Raw genomic sequence first — 16643 nt, 5'->3', positions numbered from 1 at the left:
GAAGAGTGGAAGAGCGGCGCTGGTCCTGGAAGTATTTTTTTGTTGTTTTGCGTATTTTGGGTCAAAGTTTGACCACGTACTGTATTTGACAAGAAAAATGTGAATGCATGTCACCAAAAATTGTATCGTTTGGTTCGTATCTGAATGTACTTTCAAATTATATTATTTTTGCAACGTATAACATATATTTTATGTGCGAAAATCATGGTCAATTATGACCCAGAATAAAAGGGAGACTAGTTAATCTGGGGTCGCTTTCTTAATTGAAGGGTAAATTGATTTTGATTTTGATCCAGTCACAGCGCGCCGGCCCTCTCGTCCAATCCTAAATCGCTGCCGCACGCTCCTCTCCCTCTTCCGTGTCTTGTAGGGATCGTCCAGGCACCAACGTAGTACAACACTTCTCTAGTACTATCGCTCGTCTCCCTCTTCTATTAAGTCACCCGACTTGCGGGGCCGGGGAGTGTGCCTATGTTCGGTTCTCAATTGCCATCCCACATGTGTGTGCAAACGCAATATGACGCGCGTTCCATTTGGAGAGCAGCGTGCCAAACCGACCGACCGTCTGGGGTGCGACGCGAACGCGACGGGCGTGCCGTATACTCCGTACATGTGTACCGCCATTTTCTAGACGCTTTGCTCCATGGCGCGGGTGCAATCCATGGATACAAAATTAGTATACTGTATACTATTTAAAAGTCGAGGGCGGGGCTTTTCCTGCGCGGTAGGCGGGGCAGTTCCGCCTAGTAGGCTCGACAGAGACGCGAGAAGACGAGGGAGTAGGCTGCTGCAAACGTAGGGCTGTGTGATTTGACAGCGAGTTACTGCTGGACAGGTGGGGCCCCGTGATTTGACTTGCCATTATCATTTTAACTGCGGCGCTACGACCGGCGTGAGTCTCCCGATTTCTGACCACCTCCATACAGGTGCCTCTCCCAATGCTCCACCATGTAGTAGAGGCTGGCTCTTGCATGAGAGCCCACTTCTCCACTTTTTCCTTGCCTCTCTTTCCTCCACATATGCAAAAATGCCATGTAAAGCGCACTCTTGTACTTACTTTTACTTGCTCCTACATGTGCTTAAGCTTGCCACATAGGCATAAAGTCTGATGTGGCAAGTTAATCAAGAAGAGAGAGACTAGTTTGGTCACCCAAGGAAGAAACGGTGCTAAGCGCGTGTACCTAGGTGAAAAGACAATTTTGAGTCTAATTAAATGAAGCAAACATAGCAACACCATTTCATTGGAAGAGGTCACTCCTTGGCAAATGCAATAAATACTAGTACTTCCTGTGTCCCATCATATAAGAACGTTTTTGGCACTACACTAGTGTCAAAAACGTTCTTATATTATGGGACGGAGGGAGTACGAAGAAAGAGATAGAGAGGAGTAAAAAAATTACACTTATAGCCAACCTTATAGCCAACCTTGTTGTAGTATGAGTGACTAAGTGATGACTATGTATGACATGCCAACATCAAATAGCCTAACACACCGTGTTAAATCTCCAAGGGCTCGACCGCACGAGCGACGCGACGGTCGTGATAGGCGCGACCATGATACGGGCTGCTGGCAGCCCTTGGATCTGAGATCAAACGATCGCATGCTAAGTTGCTGAAAATTTGCAGAATAACCCTCCAGGATAGGATATTCACCCATAGGTCTAGAATCACGCCATGCAACCGTCCGATCTCAGATCCAAGGGCTCTCGGAAGCCCGTATCATGGGAGAATGGAAAGCCACTACCCTGCCGTTCGCACGCTGGCAGTTCGCTCCTACTCGTCCCCACACGTCCTTCAATACTACGGCGGTTCGCTCCTAGTCGTCCCGTCCATTCACATTATAGCAGTTCCACTAATCCTAACCCTCCTCCCAAATCCATGGCGGCCCAAATCTCCAGGATCGGCGGTGAGTACAAGGTTAGAACCATCACCGGCAATGAGTTCGACGTCATCTACACCTGTTCTTCCGCGATAGTGAAAGGATGCCTTTCTCGCTTCAGACGCATGTTCGAAGACTCAGATGATGAGTGGGTCGCTGGGCTAGATGTTGAGTACACCACAGTCCTGGGACGAGGGAAGGATCTAAAGGACGAAGAGAGGAAGAAGCCCGCCGTGATCCAGGTTTGCGTGCATGACTTATGCTTGGTCTACCACATATGCCATGCCGACGTTGAGTGCCAGGATTTTAAGGACTTCCTCGAGAGCAACCTAGTCAAATTCATTACTGTAGACTTTGGTAACGACAAAGAAGTCCTGCGTCGGATAGGCCTTGTTGTAGGCAACACCTTCGACCTCCAGAAGAATCGGCTGGTGTCCTCTTGTCAGCCTTCAATGCTGACCCTGGCAGGAGCCATGGTTCATCCTTCGTACGGTAAACAGGAGAAACCTCCATACACGTTTCATCGTCATGCATGGCAGCGGAATGTACTAGATATAGACCACATCCACTACGCTACAATGGATGGCTACCTTTGCTTCAATATCTACAAGGGTTGGATGAAGAGCAACAGCCAAGTGTGCGGTTCAAGCAAAGAAGTATTGGCCAAGAGGAAGACGGACAAGGACGAAGTCGAGGACCTGGACGAGGACTCCGAGTAAGGTGGCAGTGTCGTTGCTCATAGTGGTTCTAATGCAGTGTCTACCGGAATAGTTGCAAAGTTTAATTTCAGGTGTGCTTAATTTAATTTGAGGGGTGTGTTGTGCTGAGCCCCCAGCAGAACTATGTTATGTTTCTTCTCGTTACATTAACTCTTCAGTACGTACATACTAGTATTTCTTACATTTCATCTTTTAGTTGGTATAGTACTACCACTCGTTTATTCACATTATATACGTACAATAAATATGGCCAACATCATATAGCCAACAGTTTAGTTGTCAAAGAATTTCAGGGTGCTTAGTTTTGTCAAAGAATTCCAGGATGCTTAGAGGGTGCTTGGATCCAAGGGACTTATTTTAGTCTGACTAAAAATAGTCTCTTTAAGAGACTAAAGTTCCAAGCACCCCTGACTAAAGAGGGGCTAAAACTAGTCTTGAGACTAAAAATTTTTAGTCAGGGGTACCCCTACTAAAATGTGGATTAGTCCTCTCTCTACTCATTTAACTCCTCTCCTTTAACACAGGCGAGTTCTGGATTGGAGGGTTTGGAGGATAATAAATGCTCATTAACTTGATTTTAGCCTTTTTAGTATTTGGATCCAAGCATGGGTGAGGCTAGCATGTTTTAGTCCCACTACTTTTAGTCATGGGACTAAAACGTATGCAAGCACCCTCTTAGTTTTATTTGAGGGGTGGGTTGTGCTGGACACCATTATTGTGACTAGCCTTTTTAATAGTACTATATGGATAATTTGGCGAGGAGCGCTCTCTGTATGTACCACCTTTTTTTTAATTTCAAGTTTTGCTCCATGGCGCAATCGATCGATACTACTGCTGTACAAAAGTATACATTTTTTAAAAGGCTAGAGGGCGGGGCAGTCTATCTTGGTCGGTTTCACGAGAGGCAAGGGCCTTTGTGATTTGATGGCTCATTACTGCTGGAAGGCGGGGCCTTGTGATTTGACTACTCGTATAAATGTGCCGACGACCTGATCGAGGAGGAGCAAAGAACCGTGCGGTATACTCAAGTTTTCCACTGGAGTAGTACTGCGACGGAGGAGCACGAAACACGGCAGCCCAATGCCATATGGCGATAAAAATGATCTAATTTGCTAGTCATCTCATTGTTAGCATTGTTCTATTCATTCCCTAAAAAACATTATTCTATTCATGCCTCACAGAGAACGTGACACGTGCGGCGAAACACCCGAAGCAAAAGATGAAACACAGGAGCAAAAGAAGAAGGAAGATTATCACCCCAAATGATCTAATTCGCCGCGGAGTCGTAACTGCTTTCTCATCGCCTCCACGACCTCCATCTCCTTGCGCGTCTCCTCCGCCATCTTCTTCATTCTGTCCATGACGCGGGATTTCTCGACGCGAGCCTTCATCATCTGTTCCACGGCCGCATTACGTACCTTGACAGCAGCCGGGTGCTCGATGCGGAGCTTCGCCAACTCTTCCTTCTGTTCCATGACGAGGGCCTGCAGCATCTTCATCGAGGAACTACTATTCTCATGCAGCTTCTTCCAGCCGGCATTCTTCTCCTTCAACACGTCGATCTCGTGGCAGAGCTTCGCCTTGTCCTCCTGAAGTCACAGGATTTCGCCGGTCGCCTTCTTCTCCGAGGCACTGCTCTTCTTCAGCAGCATCACCAAGCCGGCGGTCAACTCCCCCTGCTGATTGAGTTCAGCGGGCATGTCGTCGAGGCTCTCCTTCAGCAACTCCATCAAGCCTTGGATGAACTCCTTCTGCTTATTGAGCTGATTGGGCATGCCGTCGAGGGATAACGACTCTAGCTCCGCCGGCTCGGCATGTTCGCCTCCGCGGCTAGGGCGCTCTTGGGAGCCATCGCCTGCCCGTGAGAGATCTTTCGAGGTCTCTGCATGGCGGCGAGCCCTCTTTTTTTTCCGCAGCCTTGGTTGCTGCTCCCTTGTTATGAGTAGTTCTCGACCTAGAGCTCTGCTCACCAGCCATGGCAACGACGGACGAAGAAGAAGCACTTATGAGGACGAAAGGTAGAGTAATTTTCGGTTAGGTAGTTCCCCTTTTTATAACCTAAGTACTAGCACTAGTACTAATACTTGCATAGTGGGAACACGTTCAGGTTTGGTACGTACTAGTAGGTGTGAGCAGGCTTTCGAATGTGATGGGAACAAGGTAAAGATTAATTGATGGTTTTGGTTTCGAGGCCCGAAACGGCTCCCGATGAGTTTAGCGGAACATAAATTTCAAGTACTACACTGTTCAAATGCGTAAATATTACTCACTCCGTTCCAAAATAGATGACCCAACTTTGTACTAACTTTAGTACAAAGTTGGGTCATCTATTTTGGAACGAAGGGAGTATGTTACTGTCAAAAATTGGCACATAATACGAAGGAGATCAATGGAAGTACTACTAGCAACCCACGATTTAACTACTCGCATGCGCGCAGTGGAGTAATAATGTCTTTCTTCCGCCCTCACGTCCACTCAATTTGCATGCGCTGTATTAATTGACCATCAATGAAGTGAACGACTTTACACGCGTCAAATTATCACATGGGGTGGATCTTGGTACAAAATTGCGTCCGCCCGTGTACCCGCGTGTGCGTGCGAGGGAATGAGTGCGTGCGTGGCGTGCGTGCACATCTTCGCTTCGTGCATGTACCGCCAGTATGGCTCAGGGAGGACGAGTACATTCTTCTGGAACCAGCAGCACGTCACTGTGATCAATCCACGCAAGGAGGTCGCGACAACGCCTCCACATGTGCCACGTGGCTTCATGAACTGTAAGAGAGACACTGTGTAGCGTGCCATTGGTATTCTAATTTACGTGTTTTGCACATACTCGAAGTACTAGTAAGGTACACGTGCATTGCACGCATCAGATTTTGCAACCAAATTATGAATAAATACCACACTATAGCATGTAAGCTCTGAGTCATATATGCCTGATGTAGCCCTTCGTTTAATTCTTATAGTTCATCTCATTCAAAATCAATTAGCTTTTACAAAAAAGCTAAGAACGCGGGAATAGGAAAAACATGGGATTATAGTGGAATGTCGTCTTGAATCCTACAAGATTGTACGAGTGTTTGATTGTGCATAGAAAAAACGTAGAATTCTTTCAAAGAGGTTTGAGTGGATGGGATGTTTCCTATGAAATCTAGTGCAAATGAATCATATGGAAAAATTCCTATGGTTTACAATCCTACGAATCAAACAACCAAGATAGGAAAAATTCCTAATGATTAGAATCCTCCAAAATTCCTTTGAGAATCCTTTGAATCAAAGAAGCCCTTAATCTATTTTATGATTCATGGAATTGTGCGTTGTAAAGCATAAAGTAAAAACAAATAATGGCAATTCAACTAGAAAAAAAGTTTGGGCAGTTATGATACGAAAGATTCTAGAACAAAAGAGAACCACTGTTGTTTTGAGGTTTGTGCATTATGCTTAAGTTCAACCATGGAGTCTGCTAGATTGTACATGTGGCAAAATCCGGTGGGGGGCTAGAAGATGGTGCAAGGGGCTGAGTGGAGGGAGACTATGAAGGAATGCACAAGTGCAAGATCGATATTTAGAGAGAGGGGGCGAACACGTGCGCTGTTGCGCGCAGTGGCGGAGCCATGAAAAATAAATGAGCTAGGGGGCCAAGCATTGCTAATCCTTTACGAGGAGGGTCAATTCATGAACTTAAACCATTTTTAGCAGCAATTGTCTAATGATCACATTCATATTAGCCTCGATATATAGTGATGTTAGGGGGGAGGGGGGCAGGGCCCTTACTGCCCCCTGTCTTCGCCATTGTGCACGCGTCTGAGAGATGAAGCGGAAGGCATGGATGATGAGAGGGGGACGTTGGATATATAATTAATGTGGGTGCATTAGCTATATATGTTAATCCTATATAGAGAGGTATAGATTGATCGATGTGGACGTGGGAAAGAGGGTGAGACCTCGCTGGATATATCGATTGATCGGTTTGTGTGGAAAACTATGAAAGACCTAGCTATATACACACATACATAGAGGAACATCGATCGTTGCGCATGCACGCGTGAGAGATAAAGAATGCCCGATATGATGGAGAGGGGGATGTGTGTGGGTGTGTGCCTTCATGGGAGACCGACCTGAAGAAAAAGATTGTATGCGTGCGATGGATAATGCCGACTGGTAGTGTGTGTGCATGCATGCACGAGAGAAAGTTAGTGGTACATTTATAAAGAGAAGACTATTGTGTGGGTGTAAAAGAATAGGTGAGGTCATAATCAATGTAAAGTTGAATTCAAATATTTGAATAGAGATCCTGATGTTTGAAACCCATGCATGCATGAATATAACGGAGACCTGCGCGGTGTGGTTTGGAAACGAGCATGTTGTAATGTATACACATTGAACAAGGTCAGACTGATTTGAATTTGAGATACCGATGGCAGACATCATTTGGCCACGTCGCATCCGTGCATGGACACACTATTCTAATTGGAGATGATGGGCGGCTTTCGCATCACATATCTATATCTATACCCCTATATATATATTATATTATATTTTTTTATATTGTGTGCGGGTAACTTTAACTTTGAAAGGTGGTCGTTGGATGAGGCGAATCCGATGGTCCAAAGATGGCAAATTTGAGCACTACTGGCCGTTGGATATCATCTAGATTCCACCAGATTTCGCCACATGTATAATCTAGAAGACTCCATGGTTGAACATAAGCATAATGCACAAACATCAAAACACAAGCACTTCTTATTTGTTCTAGAATCTTCCGTATCAGAATTGCCCAAATGTTTTTCTACATGATTTGCCATTATTTGTTTTTACTTTATGTCTTACGACGCACAATTCCATGAATCTTAAAATAGATTAGCTTTCTTATAAAAACTAGATGATTTTGACCGAAATGAACTATAAGAATTAAATGAACATCTACATCATGCATATATGACTCAAAGCTTGCATGCTATAATGTGGTATTTATTCATAATTTGGTTGCCAAATCTCATGCGTGCAATGCACGTGTACCTTACTCTAGTCTAAATGGTGTTTGTGTGTGTGTTGTGCGTGTTGAGGTGCAAATTGTCTTTTTTTGTTACACATTAAGCTTATTCTTCCGAAATTTCAAGCCGCGCCTTGTTATGCCGAAAATTCAAGCTAGCGTCTCTGTCTATCATGCTGCAAAACTCCCGCCTCTTCAACACGCGCCTTGTTAGCCTGAAATATTTAAGATATATCTTTGTCTCGTTGTGCTCCGACAACTCCCTCCATCTCAACCCGCGCCTTGCTATTCTGAAATTACAACGCACGTGAAAATTCCCACCTCCTATGAAATCCCGACACGGAAAATGCCCGTGGTACCCCTGAACCGAAAGAACCGCCTCAAATCGGTGGGGGTACTTTCGTAACTTACCCCACATTTCGGACAAGCGCGTCTCTAAGCCATGGTTCCCCACTGCCATCCCATCCGCCCACCCATTCGTACACCGAGGCCGCGAAAACCCGCGACGAAACCCCACACCCTGCTCCGTCCGCCGCCCAGCCAGAGCCTCTTCCCCGACGACATCGTCCACAACAACACCTCGACGTCCCTCATCCACCATACAGGATGAGGATCCGTCGTCGATCTCATCGTCCCGCCGGTTCAGCCACCCCGTCCTCCACCTCCAAGGAGTTGCCCCGATGTTCCCCTCGTCTTTCGCGCCACCTCCATTCCCACACCGCCGTCTTCACTTGCACCACCGGAAGAACATCATCATCACCGTTTCCTCGGATGAAGCTGCGGCCTAATCGGCGCCACCAAAGAGGTTGTACACTAATCGCCGCATTTTCTTCTTGATTCGATCTCACGGTGCTGCCGGCGCTCGGTCCCGAGCCGACACGGTGCGGCTCCATCCACGGCGGCGTTGCCGGCCACTTCCTCCACGGCATCGCTCCCTCGGCGGTGACGTCCACATCAGTAGGAGCTGCTGCTGCTTTAGCTCTCGCTCGCGCTGCTGCTCTGCTCTTGCTCTCGGTCCCCTGCCTGGTCTGCTCTTGCTATTGCTCTTGCTCGCGTTGCTGCTCTCGCTCTTGCTCTTGCTTGCGATGCTGCTCCGATTTAGCTACACTTCAGTCGACTGAATCGACTTTTGGGTCAGTCGATTTTCAGGGGGTGGGGGGGGGCTCGCTGGGGTGATGGAAGAACTAGCCACAGCGGGGAGGGGGGCTCGCCGGAGAGGTACCCCACTATCTATCTTAGGGTTCAGGATGGGGGCGGTGGTTGCCGGCGGTGGCGGGCCGTTGGCGGGGCCGTGGCGTGGGGATCGCCGGAGAAAAAGCTCGGCACGGGGGGGGGGCTAGAGGGATGGCCGGGGCGGCGGCGGACCCGCGGTGGGGAGTGTTTTCGGGGCGGGCGGGGCGGCGCACCGCCGGCCGCGGGCGGCGGGGGGCTGCTGTTTGGCCGGTGGTGGCTGGTGGCTCAGGGGGATGGAGGTTGAAGATGAACCGCAAGCCCTTGATTTCGTATCCAACGGCTGCAAAATCGACAGACCAGAGATGAAAAAGTCAATCGACCGACGTGTACCTCACCTTGCTAGTGCGTTCAGTTTTGACAGCAAAATTCAGTTTCGACAGCAAAATGCAGTTTTGACTGTTAAGTTCAGTTTTGACAGTTAAGTTCAGTTTCGACAGTTAAATTCAGTTTCGACAGTTAAGTTCAGAGATGAGCGGCTGATGTATTTTACATCTAGCACTTTGTGGTTATGTATTTTACGTCATGTATTGGAGATGCTATTAGAACTCCACTCAGGTTAACGTTGTTCGTTGTCTCTCTTGTCCTGCTTCGGCCTCGGCGTCGTACAACTCATCGGAGCTGCTCCAACGACGAAACCCTCCATCACAGCAGAGCAGTACCTCGGGCTCCATCTCCAGATGCCTAAGATCTTCTTCCCCTCCTCCGACAGCCAAGTCAGTCGGAGCATCCTCACCGGCCAACCCAATCACGCTGAGATCGACATGGCTTCGCCAAGGAGGTTGTACACTTGTTGCATCTCTTTTTTACTCTACATGTTATATATATTGTCCACTGAGCACTCGTAGTAACGGGAAATACGTTTATTTTATCCTACTATATGACAAGCAGTGAGGTACCAGGCAACTTAGCTATCCGTGATGGACTCTCTTGAAAGCCATCATTATTTATCTCCGCACGTTTGAGCTGTGCATTTGTCGATGGGCCTGGGAGTTGAGCTAGTATGGCAGTGGCCTGGGTCCAAAGTAATAGAAGTAGCACAAAAAAAATTAGTGTAGGATTTTCCTTGCTCAAGCCTGCCTACTAGAATCGCCAGTGCTTGAAAGGAAAAGTGAATGAAAAACATCGGAATTGGAAAGTTTCCTATGGTACTACTTTTCATGAATTTGGTGCCAAGGAATGGAGCAAAGGAAAACTGTAGGATTTGTTCCTTTAGTGTCTCCTTGAAAGAAAAACCGTAGGAATTCTAATTTCCACTTCTCCTCGTTTTCATATTCCTATTCATCAAGCACAAGACTAAGAGATAGTAGCATAATAGCATTATAACCGTACATTTTCTTGTGGTTTGACTTAATCTCACCATGCTTTTTTGCATCCTGTGATCTTCCAATTTTTGTGAATCAAAAACCCAGATTGGCAGAAATCCTGTGTTTTTAAAATCTCTATTTTGCACGTGCATTCCTATCCTATTCCTGTCTATTTCCTATCCATGCATTGTTAGAATCCTCAAATTCAAACAAGCCCTTACTCAATTACTTCTGTTACAGATATGTGTCAAAGAAAACCTTGTGTGGTTTGTCCTGCTCCTGCGGCGCTGTGTTCCACCCCAGCTCAGCTGTTCCAACGACGGAAGGGTTCACCACAGCAGGGATCCGCTCTCCAGACTGTCTTTCGCCGCCTCAGATCTTCTTCCCCGCCGCCGGCAGCCACGGCAACTGCATTACCATCATCAACTGAGCAGATGACCTTGAGGACTACACGGGTCCGCAAGAGGTCGCACTCTTTCGTGTCTGCTTACGTTATGCGTCACTTAATATGATGACATGCTACATTATCGTCGTGTTCACCTATTAGACTCCGAGTCAAGTCCAAACTAATGCTGGAACTTGAGTTTTTAAATGGTTGTGGGGTACATATTGGGGCAGCAATCAGTACTATCTGTCTACTATCTGGTTAATCTCCGGTGTCTACCATGAGTTTCATGTTGGGTGCAAACAAACATTAAAGGAGCCATTATCTGTATTTTTTAACTAAAGCTATTATTTGCCTGCTATCATTGGTTTTGGGTCTATCCACAGTTTGCTACCATCACTCTGGATTTGTGCATGCACTCCTTACATAATCTCACTATGTTTTATTCCTATGCATGCCAGTTATTGTACACAATGGAACTGATCATGTAGAGCAAAAGAGACGAGCCTTGCATGGCAATAAAATTTCATGCAGATGTCGTTCCATGGTGGGCGCAAAGGCAGGCCCCCCTCCACCCATTTCGGATCGTAATCAAGAGGAAGATAACTGTTCTGAGGGGGATTCAGAAGGAGAAGACCACTCCTATTTACCCCATGAGGTCTTCGCTCTAACTTGGCATGCTGATGTTGGTAATATCATGCATATGGTGCCTTGCATTGCTTACTATATACATTAAAGATGTCATCTGCTTAGTTTAGACATGCTTTGTGTCAATGCCATCTGTTTAGTTTCTTTATCGTATATGTGAATCATGCAATGCCATCTTGTCTAGCCAGGCATCATATATGTGAATTTTGCAATGCCACCCTGGTTAGCCAGTCATCTTATATGTGAATTATATCATGCCATCATTTTTTTATTACGTGTTAAATTTGTCAACAATTTTAGTACATTCAATTACTCTTCCTGTGCATCAGCCATTCGACACGGTCATGGAAAAATCTGGAGTGGAAACAAGGTCTTCAGAGCAGACAATGCTATCTGACGAAGCGCATGTCTTGCTGGTTACCGATAGCTCCTCCGAGGAGGATTCAGAGATAGATGACCAGTCATATTTCACCCCCGATGTGCATGCCCTAACTTGGCAGGGTTATGTTGCTCATATCGTGCGTATGGTATCTTGCATTGCTATGTCATTTGCTTAGTTTAGACATGCTTTGTGTGAATGCCACCTGTTTAGTGTCTAATTACCATATATGTGAATTATGCAATGCCATCTTGTTGCAAGACATTATATATGTGAATTATGCAATGTTATCTTGTTGCAAGGCATTATGTATGTGAATTATGCAATGCCATGCTGTTTAGGCAAGCGTCATATATGTGAATTATATCATGCCGTCTTTTTTTTGTATTTCTCATTGCTTTTGTCGACAATGTTTGTATATTCAACTGCTCTTCCTGTGCATCAGCCATTTGAATTGGTGATGGAGAAATCTGGAGTGAAAACAAGGTCTTCAGAGCAGACAATGCTACCTGCTGAAGCAGATATCTTGCTGGTTACAGATAGCTCTTCAGAGGAGGATTCAGAGGCAGATGACCAGTCCTATTATCCCCCTGAGGTGTATGCTCAAACTTGGCAGGGTTATATTACTCATATAATGCATATGTTGTATTGCAATGCTTAGTTTTTACATCATATGCACAATATTGAACGCCATCTCCTTAGTTGACACATCATATATGCGATTGCCCTCTGCTCACTTCCTTAGTATATAAATCATATATTTGAATTATGTCATGCCATGATGTTTACATAGACAACATGTATCTGAATTATGGCATGCCAACCCATTTTCTAAAGACATAATATAGTTATATCATCTCATCCTGTTTACATAGTCATCATATTTTCAATTATGTCATTCTATCCATGAATTATATCATGCCATCATGTTTCCATCGACGGCATGTTTGTTATTTATGGCATGCCAACCACTTTAATAGACACATCGTGTAGTTATATCATGTCATCCTGTTTACATAGTTATCATATTTTGAAGTATGTCATTCTATCCTGTTTAGTTAGCCATCATACATGTGAAATTGTGTCATGCTATCCTGTTTAATTAGCCATCATATATGTGAAATTATGTCCTGCTATTCTGTTTGCTTAGACAACATAAATGTGAATTATTTCATGCCCTGTTTTCTTCCCTACTATCCATTGCACCTATCTATCTTACAATGTCTATACATTCAATTACTTTTCTTGTTTATCAGCCATTTCAATTGGAGGGAGTGATGGCAGTATCTGTGGGAGTAAAAACACGGTCTTCAGAAAAGATCGTGCTACCTGTCGATGCAGATAGAACCACGGTTGTACTTGCCCAAGAACCAGCCCCACCACACATAACCCACACTCATGCTGATTGTACCCCTACCCAGTTGGACAGAGAACCAGCTACACCCCTTCTAACCCCACCCCTAGCAGATAGACACCCAGTTCCCGTTGACACAGCACCGTCTCCACCACAGAGCACCCAAACACGAGCAGTTAGTAAGGCAACTGCAGTGCCCAAATCACGAGGACCACCACTCCGAACCCGAAGTCAATGCTTAAAGCAGAAGAAGAATTGTTCTCAGGTCAGGTTCCGTAGCTATGGTTCATACTACTTTGCTCTTGCATCATTGTATTTACTGATACCAACTAATTTCAAATTTGAAGGATGCAATTGAAACTCCAATGGCGCAACAGGTATGTTTTAAACCTGTTTCTTCAATGTGTTTGGCTGTTTGCTGTTGTAACTTGCTCTATGTTGATTTCAGTTTCAATTGAATAAACAGTTATGTTCTCATGCCATGCACATTACAAGTGTTGTTATTGCTGTGTAGTTTCCCACACTTATATTCTGTCTATGCTGCTTTGTCTTAAACAGATATGATTCGAACTGTATCTATCTTGATTTGGCAACATAAACTAGAATGATATAGACCATACAGTGACCATACTACATAGATATATGTTTGTTTCATGCTGTTATCCTGTCCACCTTACTACTGAACTGGTTTACCAAAATGAGTTTCATATACTACATTGTAAACCTGAGATGTGTTTGTTTGTTTCTCTTTTAGAACGAGGATAAAATATTGGAGAAGAGTACCCTGTTATGCAATCGTAAAGGAAGTAATGCAGATAAGGTTCAAGATAGTGAGACATCCCTGTTGGTCTCCAAGAAAGCTGATAAAAACTATATTGAAGACACTGAGACAACCCCAAAGTCCTGTCTTGATGTAGTGTTCGAGTTACTGGCTACCACTGCTGGCACCAGCTCTTCGAACTCGTTGCCTGAATCAGTTCGGCTTCTTGAGTCTCAACTTCAAGTTGAAAGACATCGATCGGATGTTATGCGACAGGAAGCCGAAGGACTAAGGAAGTCCCTGCATAATTCAGATGCGTACTTTCTGGTGCAACACAAGCGCTGGAGGACTTAAGCGCCAAACAAGAGAAAGTTAATAAGCTTGCTAAGCATCTTGCCAGCATTATGGGTACCCAGGATATTGTTTCTTGAGCTCTTCTTAAGTGGTTTCAGTTCTGGACTTGTTTTGCTGTGGCGTTTATATGCTGCTGTGTTCCCTATATTTGCACTGGTGGCGAACTTTGATGCCCAGTGGATGTAATATGTGTAATAGCCGTGATAGCCTAGTGTAAGTTGCTTGCTTATTTATTTCCTTGTTGTCTTGTTTATTTGTTTGCTTGTAGTCAGTGCAGTTCTTTTTCTGTGGTTTGCTAGTGGCTGCAATAACCTATTTTTTAAAACTAGGCCATAATAACAATGGGCTAATATTTACTGTAGTCACACTGGGCCTCCTACGGGCCGTAGAAACAGTGGGCCTTCTACGGGCCGTAGAAACAGTGGGCCTTCTACGGGCCGTAGAAACAATGGGCCTTCTACGGGCCGTATCATCAATGGGCCTTATACAGGTCGTATGATCGATTGGCCAAACATGGGCCAAACAGACCACATTCTGGCCGTAAACGGGCTAGAGTTGGAATCGTCCGTTCATGGGCCGACCATAACGGGCCATCGTTAATAGGCCGTATTTGATGATGCTATGAAAACGGGCCAACGTATTAACGGACCACAAACGGGCCGACTGTAACCACGGGCTGAATTTGGCCCACAAGCAGAAAATGACAGTAACGGGCCGTAAGTAAACAAATGCTGGAAAATAGCCCAAGAATAAATGGGCTCTGAGAAGGCCGAAAGATAACATGGGCTGGAAACGGCCCAACGGAATAACGGGCCATTAATGGGTATAAAGTGATACACTGTTCTTTACGGGCCAGTTTTACCACGGGCCGTTAATGGGTGTAAAGTGATACACTGTTCATTACGGGCCAGTTTCACCACGGTAATAGGCCAAGAGTTACATAGGGCCTCATATGGGCCGAAAGACGTCATGGGCCATACATGGGCCAGAAGTGAAAACGGGCTGGAATCATATTGGATGGCCCAGATGACGCTACTGGGCCTAATTCGAATAGGGCGTAACGGGCCTTGGGTTAGCGGGTTGTAAATGGGCTATATGCGAACATGCCGTTAACACGCTTTCCATGGGCCGGCCCGCCACCTTTTGACCAAGTCAAACGGGCCGGCCTTTTCACAGGAATGGGCCTCTGTTGGGTCGTGCCACGTGTCGATGTATCATAGGCGCCTTCTGTCCAATGAGTGGATGACATCTGTCCCAGCGATGAGCCGACACGTGTTTCCTCCAGCCAATGATGAGTTTACACGCGGAAAATCCCCATTGGTCGGGGCTATTAACGGGTTATCGGATCCAAAACCCGACCCGATAGCTTAACGGTGTTCCGTTACGGTGGATGCCACGTGTCGGTCACCCTTGACGAAAGCACTTCTGTGACGCGCGATATATCGTCATGGAAGTGGACACTTCCGTGATGATAATTTTGGTAATGTCATGGAACACTTCTACGACAGCACAGGTATGACTATCTTGATTCTGCCATAAATTGGTCATGGATGTACATGCATAAAAAAATACGACCTACTGTGACAAACACGTATCATCACGGAAGTGTATTTTTTTGTAGTGCTAGGATAGGCGGCCTGGTCAGCATCCGCTTGATTTGGAGAAAAGCCTCGTCCGCCTTGTCGTTCCACTCGAAGCAGGTGGTCTTCTTCATCAATTGGTACAAGGGGAGGGCCTTCTCGCCCAGCCGACTAATGAACCGGCTGAGAGATGCCAAGCACCCGGTGAACTTCTAGACGTCCCGCAGCCGGGTCGGCCTCTGCATCCGCTCAATGGCCTTGATCTTCATGGGGTTGCACTCGATGCCTCATTTAGAGACAAGGAAACCAAGGAGCTGGCCGGCTGATACTCCGAAAACACATTTCTCTGGGTTGAGCTTGATTTGAAAATGGCACAAATTATCAAAGGTCTCCTTGAGATCCTCTAGAAGGGTGCGCGCTTCTTCGTCTTCACCACAATATCGTATACATAGACATGGCCATTTCTGCTGAGTTGCTTGAGTAGGCACTTCTGCATGCAACGCTGAAACGTGGCACCGACATTTCTCAAGCCAAACTTCATGGTCAGGTAACAGAAGGATCCAAATGTTGTGATGAAGCGATCTTCAGCCGATCGGCCGGGTTCAGCTTGATCTGGTGGTAGCCAGAGTATGCATGCAAGAAAGACAGCAGCTCGCATCCGGTTGTGGAGTCAATCACTTGATCTATCATGGGCAAGGAAAAAGGATCCTTGCGGCAGGCTTTGTTGAGGCTAGTGTAGTCGATACACATACACCACTTGTTGTTCTTCTTCAAGACGAGGACTAGGTTGGCAAGCCAGTCTGGGTAGAACACTTCCATGATGAAGCCGGCTACCAGAAGCCGGGCGATCTCTTCACCAACAATCCTTCTCTTCTCTTCTGACAGGCGGTGACGGGGTTGCTTGACCGGCTTTGCATCCGATCTCACCTGTAGCTTGTGCTCGGCGAAATCCGTCGGAACACCCGGCATGTCTTTGGGTGACCATGCAAAGATGTCCTGATTCTCACAGAGGAAATCGACGAGCTTGCTTTCCTATTTGCTATCGAGGTTGGTCC

The sequence above is a fragment of the Aegilops tauschii genome, chromosome 1 (genome assembly GCF_002575655.3).
Source record: "Aegilops tauschii subsp. strangulata cultivar AL8/78 chromosome 1, Aet v6.0, whole genome shotgun sequence".
In the NCBI taxonomy this organism is placed as follows: domain Eukaryota; kingdom Viridiplantae; phylum Streptophyta; class Magnoliopsida; order Poales; family Poaceae; genus Aegilops; species Aegilops tauschii.
The sequence above is the reverse complement of the archived record's forward strand: the minus strand, read 5'-3'. Positions refer to the sequence as shown.